This window comes from Mustela lutreola, chromosome 12 (genome assembly GCF_030435805.1).
Source record: "Mustela lutreola isolate mMusLut2 chromosome 12, mMusLut2.pri, whole genome shotgun sequence".
NCBI classification, from domain to species: Eukaryota; Metazoa; Chordata; class Mammalia; order Carnivora; family Mustelidae; genus Mustela; species Mustela lutreola.
This window is the reverse complement of record NC_081301.1, coordinates 6,438,001-6,458,236: the sequence shown is the minus strand read 5'-3', so window position 1 is coordinate 6,458,236 and position 20,236 is coordinate 6,438,001. Positions and strand designations below refer to the sequence as shown.

Genomic DNA, 20,236 nt, shown 5'->3' with positions numbered 1-20,236 from the left:
ACAGCCCTTCTGTTCAGGAGCCCAGTGATCTTGGGTGTGACTTCTGGCCTCTGGGGGCCTCAGTTTCTCCCTCGGGCAAACGTAGAGGTGGGGAAGATGAGCCCTGAGGTCCCCTGGGCTGGGCCCTGCCTCCACCAGCTCCTGCCTGCACGCGCGCTAGCCCGCCTCGCCTCCCTGCTGCATTGCTATTTAAAGTGGCGGTGGTTTGGCTCACTCTTTTTTTAAAAACCATTCCCGTACTCGAGCCGAGTTCCACAAGGCCAGCTGTCACCACTAAAAATGTCTGTCGTGTGACAGTCACCAGTAAGGAGGTGGGAGGAGGCAGGAGGCCCCCGACTGGACCACAGAGTGGCTGGGTTAAAAAAAAAACCAAAAAACAAAACACACCCAAGAAAAACAACCCCTCCAAAACAGCACTGCGAGAAGAAACAGAAGATGGGGAGGGGTTGCTCTCCCCTCCTTCCCCACCCCTCCTTTGTAGCTCCTTGGGGCTCTGCTAGGGGACCCAGGGCCGTAGATGACGCGTGGCTGTGGCGACCAGGTGTGTGGGGCCCCGGGCAGGTGCGCCCCTCCTTGCCTCTGTCTCTGGCCCCAGCCTTTCGCTGTACCGGGCTTGCTGAGAGCCGTGGGTCCTCGAAGGCCCTGCCAGCAGGCCTGTCCGCGTCTCTCCGGCCATCATCATCCCTCTCGTGTGCGGGGAAAGCAGGGAGGTGGCCTGTCCGGGGCCCGGGAGGGAGGGGGTGTTGCTGGACGGAGCACAGACAGGCTGGTGGGACTCCAGGCTTGGGACACTCTTATATTGTAATTGTGAGCACGAGATTCTCTGGCCTCGACCTCCCCAGCTCTGAAATGGGGGCATGAACGCAGCTCCTTCTTAAAGATGTTGTGAGGACGAAATAAAGCCAGAGATATCAAGATATGGGTAAGGGGTCTGGGGCAAAGAATGTGCTGGAAAGTCAGAGGCTGTCAGGGCTGTCAGGTTCCAGAGGCTGGGTTCTTTCCACCACGTCTGTGGCCTCTCAGGGCTGCTGGGAGGAGCCCTGGGGTGGTTGGGGTTGAAGGGGGTACCCCCGCTCTCTCCCACCCCCAGCACCTAGGTGTGGCCCGCTTGGACTTTTGGGGGGCCGTGTGCTTCCTGACCACTGGTCCAGAACTGTAGTTTCTCTGGCCCTCAAACTGGGACATTTTATAGCAGGCAGGGCAGGGTGGCAGAGACCTTCTAGCAGAGACTTTTTGAAAAGTATAAAGCAGATCGTACAATGATTGGAGAAAAAAATCCAAAGAAGAATTTTGTCTCTGGAATTGTTTCCTCCTTCTCATCAGGGTTTCTCCTGGCTTCACGTCTTCCTCCTGCTCACAGAAATAGACCCAGGTAAGTCATTTACACTTTAGTAATAATTATAGTAACTACCATGTATTGAGCATCTACTCTGTGCCTAACACTTCTAAATATTTTCCTCTTAAAAAGCCTTTCTTGTCCCTCTGGAAGTTATGTGTCCATCTATTAACAGGTCTTTTACTCATTCAACATTTACTGAGCCATGACGGTATGCCAGGTTCAGTCCTGGGAGTAACGTCAGTAGGCCCTGGAGAGTGTGTGGTGTGCACAGCTGGGCAGGGGGAGTACCTCTGCGATGATTTTCACTCCTTCCCCAGGATCCATTAAGCACTTCTGACATGGCCCTGGGATGGAACATGACTCTGTGCTCACAGGGGGTGTTCCAATGGGAGACACACACACAGCAATCAATCAGATATACACTTTGATTTGAAAAATAGGGGCGCCTGGGTGGCTCAGTGGGTGAAGCCTCTGCCTTCGGCTCAGGTCATGATCTCAGGGTCCTGGGATTGAGCCCCACGTTGGGCTCTCTGCTCAGCGGGAGCCTGCTTCCTCCTCTCTCTCTGCCTGCCTCTCTGCCTACTTGTGATCTCTTTCTCTGTCAGGTTAATAAATAAAATCTTTTTAAAAATCTGGAAAATAAAGCAGGTGAAAGGTGAAGAGTGGTGGAAAAGGGCAGCTTTACTAAGTCTGGTCTGGGAGAACCTCTCTTAGAAGGCTGAGATTTAAAAAATGCATTCATCCATTTATCAGTACTTTTTTTTAGGGTACCTGGGTGGCCCAGTCAGTTACACATCTTCCTTTGGCTCAGGGGCTGTTCCCAGGGTCCTGGGATTGAGCCCCACATTGGGCTCCCTGCTCTCTCTCCCCTTCCCACCCCACTCAAGCTGTCTCTCTCTCAAATAAATACATAAAATCTTTTAAAAAAAAATACACTTACTTTTGTGACCACGTAGAGCACTCCTGTGATTCAACACCCAGAAGATGAAAAGCCCCTGTCTTCCTCCACTCTTATCTGCTCGCATCCCCATTCCCCATCACTGTTCTTCGTTTTTGAAGAATCCTTCAGAGTTTCTTTAGAAAGATGTAAGCAAATACAAATATTCGAATCAAACACAAAAGTCAGCGCACTATAGGTATCAATATTCGGACCGAGACCCGAGTGGGAAGGAGCCAAACCGAGGAGAGTTTCCGGCAGAGGATGGGCAGGTGAGCCGGGGGCCCGGTGGTGGACAGGCTGAGGGCACAGACATGGGCCGGGCTTTGGGCAGCTAGAGCCAGTTGGCCACAGGGAGGATGAGGGTTACCAGAGAGGAGACCGCTGTGGATGGTCAGTCGGCGTGGGCCCCCGATGGAGCCCAGGCTTTACCAGGATCCCTCTGGCTGCCGCGGGGGTGAGGGCAGGGGCAGGCAGATGGCTGGGAAGTTGAGAACTCACGCACAGGGGCTGTAGTTCAGTGAGTGTGTGGGGCGTGCCAGCACACGTGTATTTTCCGTTAACAGTCCTGGGAGGCAGGTGCCGTGATTACCTCCCCTGTGCAGTTGAAGGAGCTGTGGAACAGAGAGGTTCGTTAGGCTGAGGAAGGTCACACAGGCAGTGAGCAGCAGAGGTGGGGCAGAAGCTTGGGTAGTCTGACTGGGGAGCCTGAGCTTTTAAACCCTGCACCCGCCGGCCTCTCCTAATGGCTACATGGGGCACCCACCAGCAGAAAGGAAGTTGAAGGGGACCCCTGGGTGGCTTAAGTTGATTAAGTGTCTGACGTTTGATTTTGGCTCAGGTCATGACTTCAGGGTCATGAGATCCAGCCCTGTGTTGGGCTCCGTGCTCAGTGGGGAGTCTGCTTGAGGATTCTCTTTCCCTCTCCCTCTGCCCCTCCCCCTGCGAAGGGATGGAGGTGGGATCGCCCACATGTTTGTCAGGACCTAGAGCTCCCGGGATCCCCACCACTGCGGTAGCAGGCAGGGACCTCCTCCCGGACCTGCTGTACCAGAGTCAACTGAGCTGATGGTCAAATGCAGATCCCTAGGCCTGGGCCGAGACGGATAGAATCAGAGAGCCTTTGGGGATGGGCCCTAGGAACCTGCATTTTAAAAAAAAGATTTGATTTATTTATGACAGAGAGAGACAGCAAGAGAGGGAACACAACACCGGGGGGATCTGGAGAGGGAGAAAGAGACTCCCCACTGAGCAGGGAGCCCGATATGGGTCTTGATCCCAGGGGGCTGGGATCATGACCTGAGCCCAAGACAGATGCTTAATGACTGAGCCCCCCTGCCCCCGAGGCCCCCGGGGAATCTGCATTTTAAACCGGGCATTCCCTGGTCACCCCACCTCATCTCCTTAGACAACATGCCTCTTAAAATCTGGGGTTCCGGGTGGTTGGGGATGAGATCCCACCCACTCACGCAGCTCAGACCTTTCCCCTCTGGGGCCGAAGCCCAGCCCAGCTCTTGCTGGGAAGACCCCCTGTGTCCAGAAGCTGATTCCTGGTGGCAGCCTCTCTCTTCGCTGAGCCGCCAGCCCCAACGGCCTTGGAGGGCAGCCCCTGCAGAGTCTACCATGAATGATGCTTCTGGTCTCGCCTCTCCCGCTGCTCATGCTCAAAGGTAGGGACCCCCACCCTTATTCAGCTCTGAACCCCACTCCCAGCACAGAGCCTGCCACATTGTAGGGCCCAGTCAGCCCGAGATGAACCTGTGCCTCAGCGGCTTCCTGTGGGTAAAGCCTGTTGCCAACTGTCCCCAGGAATTGGCACCTGTGACGCCCCCTCTGTTCCCACGCACAGGCTGCTTTTCCTTTCCAAGAGAGAATGCGAGTGGAAGGTTGTGGGTCTCCCTGCAAGGGCTCAGACTCCTGGACTCACATTCCAGTGCTCTTTCCACTTCTCCTGAGGTAATTTTTTGGGTGTTGTGTTTTCCCAGTCTGAACTGGGACCTGTTGGTCTGCTTTCGCAGACCTGGGTTTTCTCATCTTTGAAACAGGGCCGCAAAGGTCGTCCTGGTGGTGGGTCATGTGGTGTGGGAAAGGCCTTGGTGGGGGCCAGGCCCCGGGAGAGTTCTCAAGAATTGGTGGGTACTGGTATTCTGGTTGGTAGAGCCGTGGGTTCCTGGGGCCCCTAGGACAGAAGGCCCCTCAGATTCTCTGGAAGCCCCATGGCCCTGGCTAGGTGGCTGGACATTGGCTGAAGCCCAAGAAATGGTAAAACGGGGCTTTGGATCCAGGCTTGCCTCCCCCCAGCCCGTGGGCCTTACTGCGATGCTAGAATTGAAAGGAACCTTCTCTGGGGTGGGCTCTATGTTAAAATGGGTTTAATTGTACCCTCGTCCGTCGTGCCTTTAGAACTCTTGCCTCTCCATGTTTCTCCAGTGCACTCGTGGGCAGCAGGCAGCAAGCCCCCACAGGCCACAGGGCCAGCCCTGGACCCCAGTCTGCTTAGGGCGGCTAGGTGGTCTCCAGACGGTGGCTGCACAGGGGACCAGGGCTCTGCAGGGTGGGAGCCCACCCTGCCCCGTGACCCCCGCCTCTCCCAGGGACAAGGAAGGTTTCACAGAAGAAGTGGTATTGGGCTCGATCCTTGTGGGAGGAACAGGGTCTGCTTCATGCCCAGTGGAGTGGTGAGAAGGTGCCAGGGCCCGGGGGGGGGCACTTGAGTAAGTGGAGGAGGAGGAGCTCCTGAAGGAGGTGGGGCCCGAAAATAATCTGGGCCGGAGGAGCTGAGCTCAGGGATGATTTGTCTGGGGGTCCTAGGGAGCCATTGAAGATACTTGAGGAGGGGAGGGAGCGGGGAGAGCTGGCAGCTGTAACAGAGGGGACCAGAGGCTTGGAGGCCCAGCAGACGTGGCAGAGGCCTGGGGCCACCTGGCTCTGAATCTGCCTTCTGATGGGGGCCCCTCGGCTGCCCGGGCCGCCCCTGCTCCAGCAGAACCACAACTTTGGGGCAGGGCAGGGCAGGGCAGGACCAGGGGGTGGCTTGGGAGAGAGGGGGTGGCCGCTGCTGATGACAGGCTCAACCCCTCTCCTCCGGGTGCTCCCCTAAATCTCGAAATAAATTAGGCAGAATCAAAATCAGACTCTCTTCATCAGGAGAAATTACTCATTTCAAATATTTGCAGCCGCTTGAACTGAAATTTAGCGAGATGAGGACTTAGATGAATAATCTGGGGCCTTTTCAAAGACAGTTTTTACTCAGCAGTTTTCCTGATTCCTGAGAAACACCCCCCACCCAAGCCCCCTTCCCGTCAGGAGCCGCCCTCCTGTCTTCTCTCGGGCTCCCTCCCTTCACCCCCAACCCTGGTCTATTTCCCCTTTTTTAGGCTTCCCTCCCCTTGATCTCGATGCTAAATCTGCAAGTATTTGCCGAGCGCCTCCTCCTACCTGGCACCGAGCTTGGCCCGGCCGCGCAGCAGCGATGAGATGGGGCCCCCCTGCCCACCTGGAGCGCCCAGGGCTCCTGGGCTCGGGGCTTGTCCTGTTCACCCCCGTATTTGCCCTGAGTGGCACTCCTTCTTAATATTTGCAAAAATTTCCTTTCCACACTTTTTTTTTTTTTTTTTTTTAAAGAAATCTTATATAACCAGCTCTCTGGAGGCCTTTTGGAAGCTGGGAGAAAATCTGGAGAATTCCACCCCCTCCCCTGACCCCCTTCCTCCTCCGCAGGGGCCTGTAGCCTTCCGGATGGGTGGAGTTTGACGAAAGCCAGGCCTGAGCTCGACCACCCTCAAGAACGGGAGCCCCGCAGGAAGTGGACGGGCTCACTGGGGTGCCCCAGGGGAGGGGTGTGAGGAGAAAGCAGGTTGCAAGGGCTTTCCTGCCCTGCTCTTCTGTGAAAGAAGCTTCCAGACTGGATGTGGAGGCCAGCCATACTTCCGGGCTCCCAGGGTCCTGGGCCGTCCAGTCTGCTCTGCCAGCTGGTGGGGTGGGGAGAGGGTGTGCTGGTCCTGTCTCGCCTGCTCAGACGAGCAGTGTGCGCACACCGGAGGGCAGGGCGAGAGGGAGGAGGGAGGGGCAGAGGCAGATGGAGAGGAAGAGTGAGGATGGGGATGGGGGCGTGGGGGGGTTCTGGCAGGGAGTGTAGGGTGGGGCAGAGGCTTTATAAACCCCTCTTGGGAGCAGGCATGAGGCCTGTGTGAGTTGGTGCCTGTGGGGAAACTGGGGGCAGGGGGTCTAGAGTCTGATGCCCATGGGCATGTGTGCCCCTGTGGCCCTACAGATCATGCCCCCGCACAGTGTCACCCACTTTGTGTCCCTCTCTCTGCCAGGAGGAACTGTTTTCAGTGCCTGGAATGAGTCAGGGCTCATGATGGCCCCAGGGCCTTAGCACATGTTGTTTCCTCTCCCAGAATACTCTTCCTTGACCTGGTGGCCTTGCTGGGGGTTCTGGGTCTTTAGGTCTGGTTGGTTTTTGTGGTGGCCCCAAGAAGCTTGTGCTGTTCAATGGGCAGCTGGACAAGCCGGGGCTGGGAATAGACTAGGGGTGGGCACTGTGTGGAGGGTGCGGAAGGCAGGCAGGCAGGGCATCACTGCGTGCTTGTGGGTGTGTGTGGAGAGCACCCAGGCCCGAGGTCCAAGGAGCAGACATTTAGAGGGGCCTGCCTGACAGGTACAGGCCAAATTTTTAGGGAGGTCATGGTTTTTCTCTCTCTCTCTCTCTCTCTCTCTCTCTCTCTCACACACACACACACACACACACACACACACACGGAGATGTCAATCGAGTTGGGACACAGAGTGTTGCCATCAGCAGCCAGAAGCTCCCCGTGTATCCCTTACTGCTTATGCCCACCTTTCTCCCTCTTACTGGTGACCCCCATCTTAACTCTTGAAGAAATCGCTTTCCTGCCTTTCTGTAGAGCTTGATGTATATTTAAATACCCAGCTTTAGGGACTTCCGGGTGGCTCAGTGGGTTAAAGCCTCTGCCTTCAGCTCAGATCATGATCCCAGGGTCCTGGGATCGAGCCCCACATCGGGCTCCCTGCTCCGCGGGGAGTCTGTTTCTCCCTCTGCCTCTTCTCCCGCTTGTGCTTACTCTCTCTCAAATAAATAAATAAATAAAATCTGTAAAAAAAAAAAGAAAGAAAGAAAGAAAGAAATCTGTAAAAAGATAAATAAATACATACCTGGATTTAGGTTTGCCTTTTGTGATGAGGAGTAGGGAGCTCTCCACTTCCTCATCAGAGCAATGCATCCAGCGAGGGCCACCATCTCAGGAGGAGAAGGAAGAGAAACAAGTGAACCAGACTTTGCAGATCCTGACAGTTGGTGTGTTGCATTCTAGGAGCAAATCTCCTGGTGCCGACGGAGGGAGCCTTGTTACTTCAACATACCTCTGTGTTGCACGGAACTCACGGGACGGAGCCGCGATCCAGCCGGGCAAGTCTCCTGCCCTCAAGGAGCCCATGAACTCTGTCCTTCTCCTCCCCCCACGCCACAGATATTTGCTGAGCACCTACTGGACGCCGGGTGCTGTGCCGGGTGCTGGGGAACAGCAGTGAGGTTGATGGGCCCAGCAAGAGGGAGCCGAGCACACCATTCCCCAAATAATTCACCGAAACCGAGCTGCCCCAGGCCAGGAAGGTGCAGGCGGTTGGGACGCGTGTCCCTTGAGGACCTGATTGCTTCTGCAGTGGCGGCGAGGAAGGTCTGCTTGGAGCAAGTCTTAAATGATGGGGTGCTAGCTGTTGCTGTTCGAATCCCCTCTTTTCCAGGGATTCTGGAGCTCGGGTGTCTCTCCTGCTCCGTCTTGCTGCCTCCAGGGCGACACGGGGGGCGAGGCCCCGGACAGCTTTGCCCGTAGAGGCTCTGGGAACTCTCTGAAGTCAGTGGTCCAGCAGTGGGTTCAACTTGAAATGCCATGTGAATTTTGGGGTCCTTTTGATCTGAAATCAGGTTTTTCCCACCCATGAAGGAGAGGAAATGGGGGGGGGGGCAGAGGCTTAAAACAAAGAAAAATGCCTGTTAGTGCGAAGTCTCTGATAAGGGCAGGGTTCACGGAGAGGAGCTCAAGTAGCCACAGTGGGAGGGTCCCCAATCCCCAGCATGGGGCCTGGCGTGGAGCTGGGCTGCATTCCTGTCTGTGAAAGGAAAGGTTGGGCTCTACTGCCTTCTCCTGCTGAGGCTGCCACAGGCAGGAGCCACGCAGGCAGGCCTCTGCCGTCACAGGTGCAGCAGGCTACACTTTGGCCTAAGGCACTGGGGAGCCACGGATGAATCTTAAGGGAGGGCATGGCATAAGGACATCATGAGGTTAAGGTTGCCCCATAGAATAGAGTACAGCCAGCTTAATTTAAATTTCAGATAACTAGTGGATACTTTTGTCGTCTAAGTATGTCCCAAACACTGCATGGGACATGCTTGCCCTAAACATTTTATTTGTTGATCTGACATTCGGTTGTAACTAGGCATTCTATGTGTTTATTTGGTAAATCTGGCAACCCCAGAGGGAACAACCTTTTCCCAGCCTTCTCTTGACCTCTTGTAGTCCAGGGTGTGAGATGGAAACAGCAAATGGGAGGAAGCCGCAGACTGGCCGTGGGGTTCCAGCATGTCCTGGGGGCTGCCTTGCCCCTGGCCTTGGCCTCAGGACTTTTTCCTGAAACTAAAGGCAGACTGGAAGGCCCACAGAGGTGAGAGCATCACTGGTGGGGGGGACTGGGGTCCAGGGTTGGAGCCCACCTGGGTCTGTCTGACTCCAATCCCAGGGCAGTCTGCTCCTCCTAGCCTTGGGCTCTCCACTCTGGCCCCTGACTCCTGACCCCTCCATGGCCTGGCTTGGCCCCTGCTTTCCCTCTCAGCCTCTCTGCCCTGGGCCTGGGGCTTTGTCTCCCCACATCCTGGGTCTTATTGCGAGCAGTGCCCGAGGGGTACCCCTCATTTGCCAAATGTCAAACGGGGAGGGCCAGCACCAGCTGCTCCACTGTCCCCAAGCCCGAAGACACGCTGTCAAAGGCTGTTTCCCCAATTAGCCTGTCACAAGGGGCCATCAGGCTCCCAGTCTTTCTGAAGAGTGATGTCATAGCTCATGTCTGCCGAGCACTTAACACCATCAGGCCTGGGCTTTGCTGTGTCACTGCACTGAAGTCCCAGGCTCCAAAACTGACCCTGTGAGGGAGGCCCCCCAGGACCCCCATTTCACAGAGGTGGAAATTGAGGCTTGGAGAGCCCCCGTCACCTGTGCAGCCTCAGCCAGCGGAAGAAGGTCAGTGAGTCCTTTGGGTCTCCGTTTAAATGTCACATCCTTGGGGAGGTCCTCTCTTAGGCCCCAGGCTGGCTCCCCATGTTGCAGGAATTTTTGGCGCGTGATATTTCTTCCTTTGTCACAGTTAATTGAGTGGTTAGTGAATTGTGGGCACCCGGCCGATGTCTGTCCCTTGCTAGCTGTGACCTCTTGTCTTATTCCCAGCTGTCACACCAGGACCAGTCAGTCCTGGGCCAGGGGCAGGAGCTCTCAGAGCTGGAGACAGTAGGACCCGGCTTGAGAGGTGCCGTGGCCTCTGTGAATTGTGGCCTCCTGTTCGCCGAAATGGGAATTTACTCACATTCCTGGTCTGGCTTCTAGAAGCAAAGTCTGCTCCTTGTTTGGAGCTCATTATTAGGCAGGACCTTGTATCCTTTAGAAATGCCTTTAATGGTGGGTATCAGAAAACCTAACCCCCAGAGCTTAAGTTAGAATTTGCCTAAATTAGAGTTTACCTAAAAAGAAGACCAGGAATGGTGTTTGCAAGTTTATTTAGCCACAGGGTCAGGCTCCAGACCCTGAGTTGCCTCTCTGATTCTCTTCATGGTGACAACATAGCTGCCACAGCTCCAGGCATCACCCTCATGGTGACAAGACGGATGCCACAGCCCCAGGCTCCACATCCCACATCTCCGAGTGGGAAGGGAGAGGGTGTGTATGTGATGGGAGGCACAGGGAGGGTGGTGAGAGAGTGCTCTCTTCCGGGACTTCACCCTTTTTATCAGGGAGGAAGACCTAGAGGCACCTGCAGATTTTGCTTTGTTTACCATTTGTCAGAACATGGTCCCATGGCCTCTTCTGGCTATAAGACATGCTAGGAAAATCTGCACATGGCTTTTTAGCCTCTATGATGGGAGGCAGGCAGGGGAGGAAAGGGTTTGGAAGTGGCTGGGAACGAGAGGACCTTCAGTGCCTGCTAGTGTCCCTTTCTCCAGCATGTGACCCCATCGCTTTCAGGCCAGCCCCAAATATTCTTGTCTCCGTGAAGCCAGCTTCCACTGGCAGCTGGTCATCCCTTCCTCTGGCCGGGGTGGACATCCTGTGACAGGAATCCGTTCCTTTCAACTTATATATTCCTGAAGAAAACTCACGGGGAGTGAGCGTGTGACTGTCTCACGGACTTGAACGTCATACTGGGGCTGGCTCCTCCCCGAAGTGGGAAAACATAAAATCCCCCTGTCTTTTTAGGTTCTGTTGTCAAAGTGCCACGTCCACGTCCAGGATTTTGCATGTGTTTCAGTTTTGTCATTTCGCTTCACGTTGCTACCCCGGTTGTCTGGAATTCCTCTGGAGCATGTCCAGGGGAGCACTGGGATCTGCGGCTCTTTGGTGGGTCTCGTGATGTCTGCCCTTGGTCACGTTACCCTGACGACACCCATCCCTCCTCCCTTTTGGCTCATGGTTCTCCCCTTGCATTTTCCAGGTCGTTTTTATAAAATAGGAGAAAATGCAATAACATGTTTTGGTAGTTCCCAGTCATAACCATTGCAGTCAAAGATGGTGACAAAGAACCAGGGACACAGGGGACATGCGTTCGTGGGTTACGTGCGGGGAGAGGGGGTGGGGGGGCACACTTTGCTTGTGTTACCGCTTAACTAACTTAATTAACCCGGCCCCGGCTCCCAGCGAAGAGATGGAAGGGATGGAGACTCTGGGAGGTTGAGCCGCATGCCCAAGGCCACCAGGGCTGGGACGCAGCCTCAGAAGTCACGCTGCTCCCCGTGGCAGAGATGATCGCGCTCACTGACGTTCTACCTGTGCCCTCACACCTGTGTCCTGGCTCATGGGCGGAGAGAAGAAGTGACATGTGTCCCTTCTGGGCTGGAGCTGCGACTTCCCTGTTGTCTCTTCCTCTATGTTGGAGACCCCAGAAAGTCGCCTTTTCCACATGGGGGAGGCCCTCCTGGCCTGGGTTCCTGAGTGATGGTGCGGGGCAGAGTGGGAGCTGAGGAGGCGGGGGAGCCCGGGGGAGAGCTTGGTCCTGCTGCCTGGACCTGTCTGAGCTGGGCTGAGCCGCACAGCTGCACAGGGTAATCTCGATGTGACCTCTGGGCCGTGCCAGGGCCTTCAGAGCTGGGCTGGCATGGGACAGCACAGCTGGGGTTCCCCCGAGTTCATGGCTCTGGGGCTGGGCACTTCACAAAAGCCCCAGCTGCCGCTGGCAGGGCAGAGGGACATCTGTGCCTGGCTAGCCCAGGGGCTCCCGCCAACACCAGGAGCCAGGCCTCGCCCCCAGGCCAGTGAAGGCCTGGCTGGTCTGCTGGAAGCCTGTGGTTCGGGGCCTCCCCCTCCCTTTTCTCCCACCCCCTGAGGTCATCCTCTGTCTTCGGACTGCGTTGTCCGCCTGGTGAGCACTCGTGTCTCCTTCCCCGCTCCCGGACTCGAGGGTGCCCTTCTTTCTTCCCTCACTGCGCCCACTCACTTCTGCTCCTTTGGCGTCACTCACCCCCACACCGGGCTTCACACCCCCCAGTCGACTTGCCTGTCTGTCTGCTTTGGGAGACGGTGGCCCTCGCGGGCTGGGACTGTGCCATTTCTGAGCTGAGCCGTGGCTCTGCGCGGGACGGGGATTTCCTCAGCGGAGCCTGTGTGGATGAAAGGATACCCCTTGCTTCCCCGACCCCCTGGCCCTGGGAAGCCACACCTGTTAATTGAGCAGCTACTACATACTGGGCCTGTGTCACATCTGCTGTGCTTGGGCTCCCCACGTGCCCCCAGCCGCTCATGTGGTCACCATATGCTTGTTGCTGGGAGCCTTTGCCTCTGCCTGAGTCAGCAGAACCTGGGGAGGACCCAGGTGCGCCTCCTTTTCTAGAAAGAGCTCCAAGGGGGCTGCAGGAGGGGGTGGGAGAGGGAGCCCATCCAGAGAAGCCCACATGGGACTGGGGGTTATAGGGCCGATCACTCCTGGCCTCTCTCCTGCTGGGCCCTCTGATGGGCATAGTGGAAGCTACCCAGCACCTTCTGCTTGAGCACTGATGGAGGGTTGCCCTGGGAGGCAGGCAGTTCCCTGCATCCCCGCTATGCATGCCCTTGGGAGGGCTCCCCCTGCTGCCCCACACTGCTGGGTTAGAGGGGGTGCAGGGGGAACACTGGAGGACGCACCGCGGCCACAGGGTCCCCGTGCGGAGTCTAAGCCTGCCTGTGCCTGTCCCCCCTGGAGCTCACCTGGAGCAGAGCTGAAGCTGGAGGGTTGTGAAGTGGGTCCGAGAGGTATCTGATTCAGTTCCCATTTGACAGACAAGCTAAACCCAGAGATGTCACTTGTCTGTTTCCTGCTGTCACCCAAAGGATGTGGAAGCACTTGGAAGACTGTAAAACTCACCCTTTCGTCCTTCCAAACCACATCGCTAGTGCATCTGCTCTGGGTCCTTTGCTGCCTACGGGACATAATATGCTGAAGGAGAATCCTTGCCCAGTGGCTTTGGGTCCTGTGGGTGGGATTGTGGGGTCCTTGTGATCCTCAAAGCTCTGGGTGGCCCTGCTCAGGGGTCAGGGGGAGCCGTGTGGAATCCTGCCTCAGTAACAGGCACATCACAGCCTTTGCCTCAAATGGCTGTCTCTGTAGGGGGTGAGGGGGAGGCAGGGGGTCCCAGGAGCCAGGTCACAGATGCCCCCAAGAACGAGGAAACTCCCTAGGAAGCATCCAATCATGACCCCATTTTACAGAATGGAAAGTGTAAGGCTCAGTAGGCTCAGGCATTTACCCAAAGTCCTACAGCTGGCTGCGGCTGAGCCGGGGTCAGAGCCCGGTCGCCTGCCCTTGACCATCACGTGGCCGACGGGACCACGAGCCCAGTGGTGGAAGCCCCAGCACCCGGCATGATTCCTGGGACACGGTGGATTAGGAATGAAGCTGTATCTCCTCGGGGTTGGGGTCCTGGTGTCGAGGAAGCCAGGGGGCCCCCCAAGGCAGGCTTGGGTGCGAGCTGCTGATGTAGCTACAAGACCCCGAGTCCCCCCTGCGGGCTTTCACTCTGCATCCCTGCCTCGCATCTGATGTGGAAACCACCCCCCTCCGTCTCTTCGCTCGCTTCTCCACCCGCCCTCCCAGGAAGCAGCAAGGAGGCTCCTTCTGGCTCTGTGCCCACAAGGGCAGTGCTTGACCAGGACCTAGTTTGGGGGGTGCTGCCAGCTCTGCTCCTCAGAATCTGGGGTTTCTCCTCGGAATGCTAGGAGGGTCCGGGCTTGGTGGCGGGGCCCAGCCTGCTTCTTGTTCCCCACTCCCGCCTCTCTGGTCCTTTCCCTGCCCAGGTAGTGAAATTTTAAACAGGCACATTCCTGCGGCCCGTTTTTTATTAATTGGATCTAAAAGGGTTTCTATTTTCTCCCCAAACGCTGATTGATCCAGCCGAGGTAAACAGCACCACCAAAAATGGAGGGGGGGGGCTGCTGAGGGAGATGGGATCGCTAATGTTACTTGACATTTACTCAGGGAGAGGAGGGGAGAGGAGGGGAGGGCGGTGAGTCACACGCCAGAGTCTCAGCCCACAGATTCTGTGGAAACGAGCAGCCGCAAGGCAGGCGGGAGCAGGGGGGCTCCGGGAAGCTGCAGTTCCCCACTGTCACAGGCTTCGGGGACCCCTGGGGGTTCTCGCTCCCGGAGGAGAGGGTCTCTGTCCTTCTATGGCTGTGCATTTAGCTCCGGAGCTGGGACCCCAGAGGATGGCAGCCAGGCTGAGCAGATGCTTTCCTGTGCGTGACGGGTTGGGGGGAGACGGGAACGTATGCGTCTCTCTCCGTGGAAGGTCTTTGCAGGGTGCAAGGTGGTGGGGGTAGTAGGGAGCCAGGCAGGGGGGTGGAGTACTTGGTTTCTCCACCCACCCACCCACACACCCACCCACCCAACAAACAAACAAACAAACAAAAAGCCAACCTTGCCAAGCAATCTTTGCTTGGGACTGCCTCAGTTTCCCCATTTGGTGCAACACGCACTGGTGTTTGCAGGAGGCATAATTACGGTTTGGGAACCCCAGCTGAAGGGGAGCTGGTGTGGCTTTCTGCGCCAGGATGGAAAAGGGAAACCGGCTAAGTGCTGGCCTCACCATTGACACCAACCACAACCACCGGCCATGTGCCGGCCGCTGTCACTTGGCTTGTTCAGCGAGCGTGAGCTCGGCACCTGTTACAAACCAAGCTCTGCTGGTGGCTGGTGCTCTGGGAGGGAACAGCCTGCCTCCTCTGGCTCCCTGCTCGGCTCGCCCTCTCCGCATTCTGGAGCTCTGTGGGCTGCCATCTTGGAGATATCCCCTTCCTGTCACTTGTCTCAGAACTGATGGCACTGCCTCTTCATCCGGGAATCTTCCTGTCTCCCTCTGCCCAGGAGACTCCCTTCCTTTGGGTACCAGTGGCCTTGATTTTCTGGGATGACCACCTCCCAAACTAAGCCCACCCATCCCCCCCCAAAACCTGCTTCTCCTCTTTCAGGGCAGTCGGGAGCCTCCAGCTAAGCAGCCCCTGCAGCCAGACGTGACCTTCACCCTGCCTCCTCTCAGCCCTCCTCTATCACAGAAAGTCATCGCCAAGTCCCCCCTCAGTTCTGCCTCCTCCGCCTCTCCCAGATCCGTCTACCCTTCTCTTTCCTTGTTGCTGCTGATTTGGTCCTGGCCACCTTCCCAGCTTCCGGCTGGTTCCTGGGCTCTGTCTGGCCCCTGCACCTGATTCTTCACTCAGCAACCAGAGTGACCTGCCACTGCACAGGGACTCCGGCGGACGCTACTTCCCAGGGCTCCCGACTTCCATGGTTGCTGCGGAAAAGTCAGCTGTCAGTCTAACCAGGCTTCCTTGGAAGGTAAGTCTGGCTTTTCTCCTCTGATTATTGCTAGATGCGTTCTCTCCTTACCTTTGGGTTTCTGCAGCTTTGCTCTGATAGATGGAAGTGTCAATTCTTTTTATTTATCTCTGGGGACTTTTAGGTGTCTTGAATCTGTGGTTTGGTGTCTTTTTTTTTTTTTTTTAAAGATGTATTTATTTATCTTAGAGAGAGAGAGAGAGCATGCTAGCAGGGGGAGGGCCAGAGGGAGAGGGAGAGAGGATTCCAAGCAGACTTCCCCCGCCCCGAGTGCAGACCTGATGCAGGGCTTGCTCTTATGACCCTGAGATTGCGATCTGAGCTGAAATCTAGATTCGCACACTTAATGAACTGAGCTCCCAGCGCCTGTGGTTTAGTGTTTTCTATCAGTTCTGGAAATTATCAGCCACTGTCTCTTAAACATTGTCTCTGCTCCTTCTGTCTTCTAGGTCTCTGATCAAACTCTGTCTTGCCTATCCTCTCTTTTGCCCATCTCTGTGTCTCTCTGCAGTGTATTTGGGGCACTTTCTTTTGACCTAATTCTTTCTTTGGCTGCATTGAATCCATTCTTAAACCCATCCACCCAGTGCTTTCTATGCCTCACTAGTTCAAAATATAACCCATGTGCATGAAACGCATAAATTATAAACACACAGCTCTGCAGTACAGTAAAAAAAAAAAAAAAACCCCGACAAAAACAAAAAAACAACTGTGCAATTTAATGAACCATTAGAAACCAGTGTGTATGAGACCATGACCAACAGGTTCAAGAAAAAAAGCCTCAGATTTTTTTTTTTTTTGAGCCATCTCTACACCCACTGTGGGCCTCGAACTCACAACCCTGAGGTCAAGAGTCATATCCTCTATGGACTGAACCATCCAGGTGCCCCTAACATCTCTGAGTTGTAAGTTTCGGTTATCATCATGTTCATGCCCAGGGCCTCTGTTTTCTTCTTTTGTCAATTTGCTATGTCGTTTCTGATAGTTTCATGTTCTCCCATGATGTTTCATGCTTGTCTTTTTATTTTTTAAAATATAGTGAACACGGTTGTTTTATGTTAATTTCAACATCTGAAACCTTTGCAGGTATGTGTCTGAGTGTTTTCATCCGTTTGTTTTCTCATGATGTCTTATCTCCTTGGATGCCCAGTTTTCTTTGCTCATTGATCAATGGTATTTGAAAAAATGAAGCCCAAGGATGGTCTAGGGCATGGGATGAAGTTACTTTCCTTCATAGAGGAATTTTGTGGGCCTCAACCTACGTTTGGAAGTCCTGCCTGTTGGGGCCCACCTAACCCAAGCTGGAGCTTCCTCGAAATGTCCAAGGCATTCAAACCCAGCTGTCTTTCCTCAGAAGGACTGGTGCCCTCTCCCTGAGGATGTAGCCTTGGGGGTCCCCGCTTACTGTGGGAAAGAGTCTTTTGTTAGGCTGTGGGTCTGGGCTTTTGTTTCCATCCCTTTCCCCCATCCTTTTTTTTTTTTTTTTTTTTTTTTTTTTGCAGCTGGCAAAGAAGACTTCTCTGAGCTTGGAAAATTTCCTTAGGCAGAAGACGCCTCTGTGTGCACTCCTTGCTCTGAGTTCCTATTTTCGCTTTAGGCTTCGTTTGGAAATTTCTCCTTCTTTTGTAAACGTTTAATGCTTTTTCAAATATATCTGCATCTCTGTATTGAGGATAGATAGTTGAAGTTAAGTTGCCTTAGAAGCGTGGTCAGAATAACCCAGCCTTTCCTCATCAGAAGCCTGAGTTATCTTTCTAAACAGAAAATCTGGCCACATGTCTCCTCTTTTAAGAAGTATTGATAGGCTCCTGCTGCCCTTCTGTAAAGATCCTGCTCTTAACTGTGTCTCTCAAGGTCCTGGTGGATCTGGCCACCGATTCCCTCCTCTGAAAATGCACCCCTCCCCACTCTGCCCTGCCCGCGCGCTGCTGCTGTGTCAGCCACACTGAGCTGTTCTCCTCCCTGTAGGCTACTTACTCACTTCTGGTGTAGTAGGTAGGTGCTGTTTGGTTCCTTCAGGCTGAGCTGCCGTTTTCCCACCTCTTGGCCTGGCTAAGATCTACTTGTCCTCAAAGTCTCGGGTTAGCCATCACCTCTTCCAGGAAGCCTTCCCTAATTGCTCCACCACAACCCCTTGCTAGATCAGGTGTCTCCTCTGGGCTCCCCCTAGTGCCCTGTACATCCTGTATCACAGCACTGATCACATTGGATTGTAATTACCTGCTTTCCTGTGTGTCACTTCATTGACTGTGGGCTCAGGCAATATTTGCTGGATGGACAGATGGATGGATGGATGGATGACTTCTCACTCCTGCCCTGACATTGTCGATTGTTCCAGCTCTTTGAAGACCCATCTCCTACCCTTAACTGAACAGGTAGTGCACCTGGACCAAAGGACTGTCCTTTCTTCATTCCCCATCCACCCCACCTGCCCAGTCCTCAGCACAGAATGGCCCCAGGCCCCTCTAGCACACACTTCCCTTAATGCGCAGCTCCTCTCTCCCTGGCCCCGAGATAAAAAACTGGGGCTGTATGTCGCAGTAACAGAATAAACCAGAGGGGAAGTTCTAATTCAAACTACAGGAAACCCTATTTCATGTAAAGTTCATTCCTGTGCACACAAATTCTAAAACCCGCTGCGAAGAGAAAGCCATTTGGGGAGGTGTTCAGTTCAGCAATGATCCGAGGGCTCTGGGACTCTGACGCAGGTTAGGATTTCTGCCTGTAGGACCTGGATAAAAGAATTTAACCATTTATTCTTCCCATCTGTAAGAAAGAGGTGGTGGCAGTATTTATCCCAGAGCACTGAGGAAGGGCCAGGCGGAGAGGCGTTCTTAGTAGAGCCTAACCATGTTCCTTCCTGCCCACTGTCTTTGAGGACTCTGTGTCCCTTTCTAGAATGTCCTTTCCCTTCCCAGGCTAGTCACATCCGCCTCCATCCTATGAGGCCAGGGAGCTCAAGCTGATCTCCGTGATCCATGCAGGCTTTTGCTGGGATCACCCTCCACGAGATGAGGAGCAGCTGGATGGAGTGGAGCTTCCACATTCACTTAGAGAGCATTGATTAGGCACCTCCTGTGTACCGTGATGAGTAAGAACCATAAGCCCCATTCCCTTGTTCCCAGGCTGTGTCCCAGACTTATCAGCAGAATGAGGGCTCTTATAGGAATGGAGACAAGGGGAGACACTGACGAGTGTCGGGAGGTCAGGTGGACCGGACAACAGGTTGGACAAGGGGGCTGCGGGGCAGGGTGGCTGGGAGGATGGAACCGATTGCAGAGTGAGGGGTCCTAGAGGAGGAACCCATCTGAGGGGCGGCACGGGAGGCCGGGCATCGAGGAATCCAGTTTTGGCCAAGGCACATCTGGGGCATCTGAGTGGTGACATGCACTAAGGTGACTGGGATTTGGGGGTGAGCGATGACCAGTTGAATCCTCCCCCATGCCTCCAGCAGCACTGGGACTTGGGGCCTGTTCCTTGGGGTTCTGGAACCCACAGATCTCATTTCCCTGCCACCACCTTCCCTGGAAGGAAAATGCCCAGGGACTTGGTTGAACCTTGGAATTAATTTCATTCAAAGTGTAGCCCGGGTGTCTGATCATGTGGGACTTTCATAATAAGATTACTTAATCACATGCTTACTCCGGGAGGAGGGAGGCATGGCCCGGGCCTGTGGGAGAGCTCCCAGGCCCACCTCTGCCGCCCCGCCCCATGCCCGGCGGTAGGGGGGGGTCAGATGGAGCCCCTTGGCATTCCTGGCTGCCTCGGTTTCTCTGCCTGTCTTGGGAACCTGGACAATCCTGGCCAGAGGGAAGACGAAGCAGGAGACGAGGGTGACCCCGAGTGTCCAGCAGCAACAGTCACGAAGGGGGTTGACTGTTTCTGTCCCAGCCGCGGGGTACTTGGAGCAAGATCTCTGTAGCCTGGGCTCCCTGGCATCTACCGCAGGGCGGGTTTTCTCATTTTCTGTCACCTCCACACTCCGTTGTATGCCCCACACGGGCAGGAGGGTGTGCCTGCTTCCCCATGCCTGGGACATGCTGGCCCGCAACGGGGCTCCGCAGGGACTGACTGACTGAATGATTCCTCCCTGCGTCTTCCATCCAGGCTGGGGACCTTCTGCTTCTTTCTGTGTCTAAGCCAAGGGCCAGGAATGGCTGCTGGCCACCCACCTCCCCAGAAAACAGAGGTCGTGGCCATAAAGCCTTCCAGGCAGGACTATGAAGGGGGTGACATCTGTGTAGGACCCTGGCACAGAGCTGGACACAGTGAGCGCTTCGTGGTATCTGCTGGTAGTGGTATGGGGGGGCTACTCCACCCCGATTGTAGTGAGATTTCGGTTCCCCTTCAGCAGAGGAGACCATGATGGGGTCCCCACCGGGCACTGGGAGGGTCCGGATGGCCCACAGAAGTCCTTTGGGGACAGAATGTGACAGAAGAGCACGTTTTCCTCCTGGGACCCACAGGATGATGGTAACATTTCGCTCATTGTAATGCGCTGTAAACTAGAGTAAATGCTTTCTCTGTGCTCGATACCTGGTCTCAGTTACGGAGGCCACAGTGGGGAGGATCATTTAATGACCTGAGTCCGGGGAAGGACTGTGATTGCCCAAGGCCACACAGCTAGCCAGGGGACTGGACGCCGTGTTTCCTCCCCACCCTGCTGCCAAGTGGGGCAGCAGGAGGGAGACCAGCAGGGGAGGGTTTGGCTGCCTCTTGTGCTCGCCCACCTTCCTTGTCGCGGGTGGACATGGCCTGATAGGCTCTGGAGGCGTCTGTGGCCCAGGAAGGAGAAGTAGACAAGATTGGAGGTGGGAAGTCTGTTCTAGCATTCAGCCTTCACTCTGAACACGGGCCTGAGGGCGTCTCTG

The 20,236-nt window shown here is 55.2% G+C and overlaps 1 long non-coding RNA gene across 1 annotated transcript; it reads right to left on the bottom strand.

Annotated features, from left to right (window-relative positions):
• Positions 1–758: 758 nt before the first annotated feature.
• On the bottom strand, positions 759–5,885 carry LOC131812604 (uncharacterized). Its single transcript, XR_009346418.1, has 4 exons — positions 5,715–5,885; positions 2,647–2,890; positions 2,280–2,413; positions 759–1,350 (listed from the first exon to the last, which is right to left on the bottom strand). It is a non-coding gene; the product is annotated as an uncharacterized LOC131812604 (long non-coding RNA).
• Positions 5,886–20,236: the final 14,351 nt, after the last annotated feature.